The sequence below is a fragment of the Lepisosteus platostomus genome, chromosome 20 (genome assembly GCF_059453375.1).
Source record: "Lepisosteus platostomus isolate fLepPlt1 chromosome 20, fLepPlt1.hap1, whole genome shotgun sequence".
In the NCBI taxonomy this organism is placed as follows: domain Eukaryota; kingdom Metazoa; phylum Chordata; class Actinopteri; order Semionotiformes; family Lepisosteidae; genus Lepisosteus; species Lepisosteus platostomus.
The window spans coordinates 14,518,158-14,528,711 of record NC_142630.1 but is presented as its reverse complement, the minus strand read 5'-3'; positions in this window follow the sequence as shown (position 1 = coordinate 14,528,711).

The window sequence follows — 10,554 nt, the reverse complement described above, 5'->3', positions numbered from 1 at the left end:
CGGGCGGTGCCGACATCCATCAGCGTCGGTTGTCACGGAGCGGTTTCTCATGCGCTGGAATTGTTTGGGGTATTTGCTTGTTGTTCTGCATTGTAGTAAAGGTAAAAAAACAACAACAACAAAGTTCTGTCTTTTGCGGTTTGTAAGGATGTCTTTAGTAGCTCAAGGTACGCTCTGAGACAAGAGTAGAGACCCACCCAGCAGGTCTCCGCTGCTTGTGGTGGAGTCTTTGTGCAGCTGGAGCTCCAGACCAGTCTAATTCCTTTATAACACTGGGGAGTTGAAGGAATTTAAATGTGACACAGAAGACTTTATGGTGTAATTCTGATGTAATTAGAATTAAACTAATCTGATGGGATCTTTGTATACAGGAAAGCTATTTGTGTCACAGGTCATCAAGTGAGTTTTTTAAAAACATGAATAAACACTACTGCAAAGTAAAAACTTGACTTTTTAATGTAACAGTAAACTGTTTGCTTCACCACGCTGGCACAATTTCTCGAGTGCAGTTCATTTCTCCTTATTTCACACTGTTATTGTGCAGTATGTCATTTCTGTCGATAAAAAGAAATAATACTTTTCACATGTTCACTTCATGTGTAACTTTATTGTTGTTTCTCGTCTTTGTAATCTTCATCTTTGTCTCTGCCAGGCCTTTTTTTCTGAGATTCCAGAGCCAATTAAAAAAGCAAAGCGAAATAAATAAATCTTCTTTTATTGCCCACTTCCATCTGCTTTCACACGTTGATAATTTCTCACAAAGAGAACATTCCCTGGAACTCCGTCACAGATCTGATCCGTCCTCAATCAGATTAGAATTGGGAGATCTCGATAATCTCCTTTGATGTGGAAGACTGTCACACTGAATCTTCTCTTCCTTTGTAAAATGAGCAATAACCTTTTAACTGTGTAATTAAAATAAATGCGTTGAAAAAAAACGACATTTTCACCAAACCTGTAAATCATGTTAACCTTAATCCAGAGTGAAAGCGATCCTTCGTATTCAAAAGTAACAAAAGGGTTTTCAAAAATCAGGGCTTTGTCTGTATGAGCCAAGAGGGAGTCCTCTGGTACATAACGCACACTGTATGTTATGTACTGTAGATATTTGTTTTTGATGCAATTGCATTAATTAAACTGAGCAAATTATGAACAATGACAATGATGACTGCTGAAATCTGTAAAGATGCAGAAGAAACCTTTAATAAACACAGGAAGATTATATCTACTGCACAAAATAATTTAAACAGATGATCTAGGATTGATTTATACAGCAGGACCCTGATCAAGCTGTTTTGATATAAATAACTTATTTTTCTCTGGCTTAAACCTGTTCGAATGTCCTGAGCAAAGTAAGGGTCAAGACACGAAGAGACTGCCATTTGTCTTCCGACCCTGGGGTTAAGTTCCATTAATCTAATGGATCAAAATGATTTAGCTAATTTAGCTAATGTCCATTCTGTGCAGAGAGTTAGGGAGATGCAGTGCTACAGATGGTGTTCCGGGTCCCCCAGGTGACACCATCTTTACAATGGAGGGGAGTAAAGCAGAAGGATAGAAAATGTTGTTGTATATGCTCAGCAATTTCATGTTGTAATGTTTCCACACACGTGTCTCAGAACAGCAGGCAGTTGCATGTGCTGTAAAGGCTGTCCAAGTGCTGTTATTGTATGCTCTCATCTGGTTTGTACAATAGGCATATTTATCACTCTTTTTCTGGGACAATGACATGGACCGCCTTTGAGTTTCGAATAGATCCTCTTTATGATCTCATTTTAAAACAATGCACTGTGTCTAGAGAAAGAGATGCAAGGCTTTGAAGTTGTACCAGCAGCAGGAAAAGCAAATGATCAAGATTAGTAGCTGTGGTAGCACCAGTGTTAATGAGGGATATTCACCCACTTCCTTGTGTAAAGACTCAGGTGATCTGCACTGTCAGAGAGATGCCAGGCCCACTGTTCAGAGGGCCTGGCTCTTCATCTGTAATATTCATGTGCTCTCCCTCTGGGATCAAGCAGAAATTGAAGACTGTCTTCCATGACAGGTCTATGGCATGCGTCACAACACAGACCATTGTTTGCTTGACAGAGATGGCCTGTTTTTGTCTGCTATACACTATCACAGTGCGATCTGGATCACTTTACCATTATAACAGCTTCAGGGTCATAAAACTAATTGGTCTGACCTAATGAATTCAGAGTAATAGAAATGAAAGAATAAGAGCACTGAGTCTTAATTTAGTGATTAGGAAATGTTTTATTTGCAATTGAGATCAGGTCTTTCAAAATGTATTCATATGTAAATGATCTGTGATCCCAAAACATTAACAAAACTCCTATCCACCTTACCCCCTTCTTTCTGATACAGTTTTTCTGACTACTCCCACACACACTCGATCCCACCTGGAAAGTAAGAGTAACGAAATGACATTTCCCAACAGGGTATCATATTGACTAGATCACAGACTGAAAGGTTAGATTTATGTCTAATTACTGTACATTTACAATGTTATATATGCAGTATGTATTTGGAATGTGATTACAAAGATTTTTCACTGTCTTTAATGAGACTTTCAAGCTCTCTTTCTCAGTTTCCTTTGTTCACTATTGTAATTACCTGACAAGTGGAATTGATTGCGATATGTGTTTTAATAAAGCAGGTTTGCCGTTTGATGTTTTTTTAAACCCCTGTCTTTTTAAATTACCTGTGATGTTTCTCTGCATGCTTTACACTGTCAGTATCATCATCTATCATCTCACATTGCGTGCCCAGGTTATTTTCATGAAAATACCACTGACAGAAGAAGAAAAAGCATCTTGGTCTTACCAGTCTAATTTTTTCTCCATATGGAGACCTATATTAATATCCAAGATAAATTAATATATAAGTGGGTTGCAGTTGATTTATGCTGATCTTCCCTCTTGCAGAGCATGAGAAAAAGCACAGGAACTCCTGTTCTATGTTTCTTTTCCTTCTTAAGTAGATCCTATCTCTTCTAATCGTATTTCTCCTGATTCATATTCTTGTACTCCCTGTCAGATGGTGAGGGGTAATTGATGTTGCCTCTGACAGCTGCTGTGGATTTCCTGGGAGGGTGGTTTCTATGTGAAATTCCCATTTCTGTCGCTTTCATCTCATTTTCAGTCTCCCGCAATGAAGAACAAAGTTTGGTTGATTCGCCCATGGGATTCCAACCGTTTTTCATATTTATTTTTGTCATATGTTTTCATTTTTTATTTATTTTAAGACTATAAAGTCTCTCCTTTCCTATTGTTCTTGGGCGTTTCTTAAACGTCCAGCAACACAAAACTAAAATTTGTGTGTCAGAGGCTCACAGGTGTGAGAGATGGTCCTTACCACTGACTTTTGTAATACTGTTGTACATTATTCGCAAACAAATATCTGTTTAGGAAGATGCATAAAACTAGAAATCAAGAATGTGTTTTTTTTCTTTTTCATTATCCTTCCTGACGATGCATTGCTCAAATCATCACTTTACTTTTCCCAGAATTTACATTACCGATTTCCCAATACGTTCAAGCTAAAAACAGTTTGTTTTAATTCTTTCCAAAGATGCTGTTTGCTTTTTCATTGTTTGTCTGACTCTATGAAGAACAGAGTAAATGACTTACAGGTTTGTTTAGATGTAAAACACTGAGCTTTTAATTAGCTTGTGGATTTAACCTTTTTATCTTCCACCATGATTACACTATTTCAAACATTCAGATGTTGATAAGCACAGTTACCTGAAGTCCTATTTTGAAAATGATTATATAAGCTTTATTATAGGACATTGAATGTTTTGTACTAAAAGAGCCCTACTATTCTTTAATGGTTTACCATTTTGTTATGTTTCCAAATTATTTTATCACTTGCAATTCTTTTACATTTTTTACAAACAAATAAATATGTTTGAAAACATGACGGTGCACGTGACAGCAATTCTCAGTTTTTAAGTAACATTGTGTAAAAGAAAAGCTGCAAGTTAACCAGAAAATTACCCAAAAATAACATGACAGCCTTAGTCACTATAACATGAATTCAGAACATTTTATTTATCAGTTTCTTAAAATATTCTTCTTCTGGGAACCTGTGAGCCCTAATCACTTTATGAGAGGAAAAAACAGTGTGGTTTTGACTTGAGAATGTTCATTAATGGAGACATGGCTTTAAGATGCCATAAATACAATACCTTTAGTTAACAGACTGTCAAAACAAAACAATAAATCGCATATAAATTAAGACTTCGGTTCACCTTCCCTTTTACCTCAACCAACAAAATACAATTTTCTCTTCTTTAAAAAGGCTCACTATCTCCATAACTCAGTTATATAACCGAGATGTTTATATAATAAGCAGAAAAGCAAATTACCTATGGAGCAGATGCATCAGGAAGAGGCTATCTGAGGTCCCATATCAGGGCTCTTGTATAGTCACAGCAGGCCATCTGCTTCAGAACAGCCCGAAAAGCTTAACATGTATAGAAGATAATTAATAATTCCTTGCATTTTCCATAGCTTTTTTTCATCCCAAAGGATCACACAGCTCTTCATATAGGAGGAGGGCCACTCCATCCCCTAGTACAGCACCTGTGCAGGTGGTACTTCACACAAACTGGAGATGTGAAGTTATAACAATCTATTTCAAAATCTACATTTTTACCCCTCATGTTCGCAAATAAGAGGTTATATCTAAGGGCTCAGACGTCTGTTCTCCACATTGAGTCCATTGCTTTTATTTTAGGAATTTCCAGAAGTATCATATGTGTCTGGGTTCTCACTTTGCTTAATTACTCTTTGCACAAAGAACAGGTTGGTGCCGCTTGACTTGATTGGAGTAAATGGTTTATTTCTGTGCCACACAGGCCCTTTTGGAAAGCCTCTGTCCAGTTTTCAAAAGGATTCTTGTGGCATTTTATGCGGGAGTTGTTAACATTCTGTATTAGAAAATGTTGTGCATTGTATATATATTCTGTTTTTTTTGTTGTTTTAAGACAGATAAATATGTGTTGCTTGCACGAGTAATGACTCAGTAATGATCATTTCAGAGGAAAAACTCTGAATATGTATACTGTATGTAATAGTGGGAGTAGCCTCTCTTTATAAGAGCACTATGGTTAATTACCATTACAGCTGTTGGATTTGAAAAGCACACAGAAAATTATTAACGATGCTGTGACCTTTAATTGTATTTAAACTAAAGAGCTTCACTCAATATTCATTGCAGGAGCTCGACCCAGCTGAAGGACTGTACAGTTTAATTGCACACCTTCAGGGACATGCAGCCTAACTGCTGTCCTAGAACTTTTTTCCCACACTGTTTCCACACTCTAATGTATATTTAACTCATTCAGTCGTGACAACTGAGTCCCCTTATTAACAATGCAGAAAACAAGTGGGAGGCTTTAGAGTGGTGTTCTCTAAAGCATTAGGGGAGTGAAACCCAAATATCTACCACGCTCCAAAACAGGGTAATCTAGAAATGGAGTGTGGTGATCACTTACAGCTCTTCATATCTGTTTGCAGTTAGACGTGAAGAGCGCACATTTGAAGGTTACTGTATGTGATTGTATCAGAATAAGGGATGTTTCTTCATTAAGTGGTTGAAGCAGCATGTGTGCATTTGTGCTCTCCTTGCCCCTTGAGAACTGAGTCCTTATGTTGGGGAGAGCGGTGGCTCTGGTGCTCAGGATCTGCCACAGCCTGTGGCTGGAAGGTTGCTGGTTCAAATCCTATGGCTGGCGGAGGAATCCTACTCCGTTGGGCCCCTGAGCAAGGCCCTTCACCCCAGCTGCTCCAGGAGTGCTGTACAATGGCTGAACCTGTGCTCTGACCCCAAGCTTGTCTCCCTTTCTGTGTGTCTGTGTCTCATGGAGAGCAAGCTGGGGTATGCAAAAAGATGAATTCCTAATGCAAGAAATTGTATATGGCTAATAAAAGTGATCTGTTCCGCAAGCTTTGAAGGATCATTCAGCAGCCTTCCCAAATAATGCCATTGGAAGAAGACCGAGTCTGGTGAAATTCCCAGTGTATACAGTCATGTGCATGTCTGTTTTAATTTCTGACATTTTTATGCCCAGCTAAGGCTGAGACTTCATTGGTCAAGAGAATGTTTTACCTTTTTACCTTAAGCGATGGGAGAGGGGTCTTTTCAAAGCAGAGCTGAAACCAGCACTGGGAATTTTAATAAAGAGCCCTTCTGAGCTCCAACAGATTTTTTTCTTTGAACCGAGGGGAAGAGTTGTGCACAGAACTCCAGGCAGGTGGGCACGAAAAGACTGATTCTGCAACTATGAGAACTCCAAAATGACATAGGTGAAGGGAAAAAACAATCCCAATATCTCAAAGTGTTTTTAAGGAGTTCTCATCAGCCCACTAGCAGTAGGCTTTGACCTCTCCATGGTGCGCTGACACTTTGAGACCACTGGGTATGGGTGTTAGATACAGAAGCACTGTGACAGTGCGTGCCTGGGATTGCATAGGTTACATGTATATACACAGGCCAGCATTATAGTCCCAGCAATTAGGCAGAGGCACTGTCACTGCCACACTGCAAACTTCAAAACGTTTCTAACTATAGAAAGCAGAATACCACCCTATAGTCTTATCTTATTAACAGAAAGGAGGTCCTTTGCACTCTCCAATAAACCTACAGTTTACTAACTTGTCTTAAGCACTCGTTTCACATCTAACGTATATGAAAAATGTGCTTTTACGTTACAAAACCATTGCCTCTTATTTCATACGATTGTTTTTATTCATCTTCAGAAGAAATGTGGTTGGGAAAGTGCTGACATCTAGTGGCGTGAATTGTCCCAACAGGACTTGTGTGCTTTACCTGGTAGCAGAATGCTGTGCAGATTATAGGAGTAAATAAATAAGCAGGATAAAAGTCAGGCTCCCCCTCTGGGGACACAAAGTCAGTGAAGGTGTCAGGAATGACAAGGAAGGAAGGTAGCCTTGCTCTATGCTTGCACCTTGCAGTACTATCCATGCATCTAACAGCTTTATCTAAGTCAGGGTCACAGATAGACCCTGGATGGGATGCCAGTCCATCACAGGGCACACACACTGACACAAATAGACACACAGACACAGACTCATACCAGGGCCAATTTTCCCACAAACCAATCAATCTACCAGCATGTTTTTGGACTGTGGGAGGAGAGTGGAGCACCCAGAACAAATATGGGGTGAATATAGATATAAAAGATATAAAGACTACATGCCAATACTGTAGCACCCAAGGCCCAGAATTGAAACCCATTGCAAGGCAGCAAAACTAACCACAGCGTCACCATGCTGTCCCCCTGCAGTGGAAGCCATTCATTTTCAGTGACCTGTTTATCCCCAAACAGTCAAGGGTGAGCTGAAGCCCAACTCAGCAGACACAAGACACAAGACGGAGCTACACTGGTCCATTGCAGGCTGGCACACTCACGGGGGAGAAGAGGTGCCAATTAATCTGGACAGGTGGTCCTTGCTGGCTCACATGGTCACAGGGGACTCTGTAGCAAGGATACGTCTCTGTCTCTTACTGTTAGATGATTACCTGGTTCAGCCATCACCTGGTAACTGAGCATCAGCTCCTGGTTGAAGCTGATGCCGCCAAACATGCTAGATGGGATGAATGTCCTCCTTTCATTTGCAACTTTCTTATAGTCACAGCACCTTCAGTTTCAGGACCTAACTCTGTTACACATTACACATTCCTCTGTGCAGATAATACAGGGACACTGTCTGCTGTTCAGATGTGGCACCATGGGTGCTCAGTGCCATCTAGTGTCTATATACAGTAGGGCACCACAAACAATAGATCGTGACTCGTATTGCGTGACTCTTACAGAGAATTGCTTTGACAAGGCAGTCTATTATTGTTTGTTATTATTTTTATGACCATGCAAACTGAGAAAACCTGCTGTAATGTAAAACTATGAATAGAGCACATTCAGGGCTATTCTGAAAGGGAGAGTAACAGGAAAATGAAGAGGAACTGGGGGAGGATTCAAGTAGGGAATTAAATGAGTTTTATAACATGGTAAGAAAGGCTGACTTGCCTTGGGATTTCTCAGTACAACATTTTATGGAAGGTTTCACAAAATATTTCAAAAGCAACAACCACCAGATTGTACTGACACCAAATACATTGAATAAACAGTATATATTTAACATAATTTAAATTTTGTGTTGCTTTGGTGAGACAATGACTATCTTGAGTCTGTTAGCCTATTGATATGCTAATATTTTCAAGGGTACATGTGAATTTGTTACTCTCCTTTATTACACCTAGGTAGGAGGAGAAGTCTGTGACAGAGTCGTAGAGAGATCATGAGTACCATCCCCAAATTTAATCTCCAAAGAGGCCTTTTGTCTTTTATTATCAGAGACACGTGGAAAAGGGTGGAGAGATCACAAACAACCTGTACAGATGGCCCTGCATTCAGGAAATAACCTGTTTTTACTACTGCACAGGTGCATTTCAGCAGTAACGCCTGAGAATACTGTGATGACTTTCATTTCAAGTCTCCTGGCTGTGTAGTGTGGCCTTTCAAGCACACTGATGTTGATGGGGAAACGTTCTACAGGGTGTCTGGTTTACATAGGTGAGGAGACTGGGATTGGATTGATTGATTCTGAACCATCAATTTGATACACAGATCACAACAATAATTTAGCTATTGTGGTTTCATTAAGTAAAAAGAAGATGCTTCAGCCTCCCAGCAAACAAACAAACAGACAAACATCTCCCCAGAAATCTCCACCATCTGCGTGCATGTGCATCAGCAGCTCTGGCTTGTTCAAGAGAGTAGATATTGACTCTGATAATGGATCTCCCTGTGGTTCCTTTGATATACTGTACTAAACCTCACTACCTCTTGGCTCCTGGAACCCCATCCTGTGATATGCTGAACAAATTAGATGACAACCTTGTCAATCCAGGCCGCAGCTCACTAACTCTCCTCTCTCATTCTTTATTACATGTTTTACTGTAATAAGATGTGTAATAAGGAGATTGTATAGCCTAGTCTTGTATAGTGATGGGGACAATATTCTGTAAAAAGGCGCCGTCTTTCAGATAAGACGTAAACTAAGGTCCTGACTGTCTGTGGTTGTTAAAAATTCCTGGGCGTTTCTCAAAAAGAGTAAGGGTGTAACCCAAGAGTCCTGACCAAATTTCCGCCCAGCCTTTACCAATCATGGCCTTTTAATAATCCCCCTCTCTGAACTGACTTCCTCACTCTGCTCTCCTCCCCTCTGAGAGCTGATGTGTGGTGAGCGTACTGGCGCACTCTGGCTGCCATTGCATCATCCAGGTGGGGCTGCACACTGGTGGTGGTGGAGGGGATCCCCATTACCTGTAAAGCTCTTTGAGTGGAGTTATTATTGTTGTTGTTGTTGTTGTTGTTGTTGTTGTTGTTGTTGTTGTTGTCATCCACAGTAACAGACAAAGAAATATATATATATATGATGTTCCCTTTTCTGTCAGTAGGCTTTACTACATCTGTATTTTTTAAAAGATCTTTATTATCATTAAAATGTATTTCAAACCATGTTCTTCACTTTCTATTTTCGATTTTCACTGTAGTTCCACATGAAGGGACTGTAGCCAACTGAACCACACGGCACTATTTAAGTTGCCAGGACTCCTCTCTCCAAAACAGGCTCTTTGTGTCGCCCTGAACTACTTTACATGCAACTCATAAGACATTAGCGAACCGATGTCTGGTATGATTCTGACCAGGTGTCACGGTGCTTTCTCACTTCCTTCTGTCTCCTGTGCTCTGTCCCCTTGTCCCAGGGCCAGTCCAGCCCAGTCAGCGTCCTCACACGGTCTGCTGTGTCACCACTGACTGTGTAGTAATTAACAGCTGCCCAGGCAAACAGGCCAACAGGATGTCATGGCTCAATCTTTGTCGATTGTTAACTGCACTACTGTTTAGGCTGGGAACACTTAGAGACCGTGATTAAAACAGACACACAAAAGGAAAAAAACACACACCAGTCCCTGACAGATACGCTGGTCACTGCATGCCTACAAATTGTTAATATAGCCCCAAGCCTCCTTTATCACTTCTTGACATTAACATTTTCCTTTAATGAACAACATAATATCAGCAAGAGGAAACAATAAACCCTCTTGGGCAAATTGTTGAAGGATTATCTTATCAAACTGTCAGTAGGAAATTAAGTTTTGTCCTTCTCCTTAAAGCAGTCTTCCTCTAGACCCATGTGATAGGGCAGGTCTGCTTAATGAAGCACCAGTCGGGAAAAAGATAGCACTGATAACCTTATGAAATCAGAGCGCTTCTTAGGAATGCATGGTGCTTTGCATTACAAAGGGCTGTTACAGGGGTCGTACCGTATTCTGCCTTTGCAGTGTTGTGTCACTGTTATTTTAATGTCTTCTGTGATGCTAGCCCACATACACAGGAAAGAAAGGGGGAAAAGTGTAGACAGCGAAAATGTTCCACACCAGAGTTATGAAGTCTCCTTCCATGAGTAAACAGGCATAGCGGCAATTGTGGACTTCCTGGAAAGCGGGTCTTTGTACAGC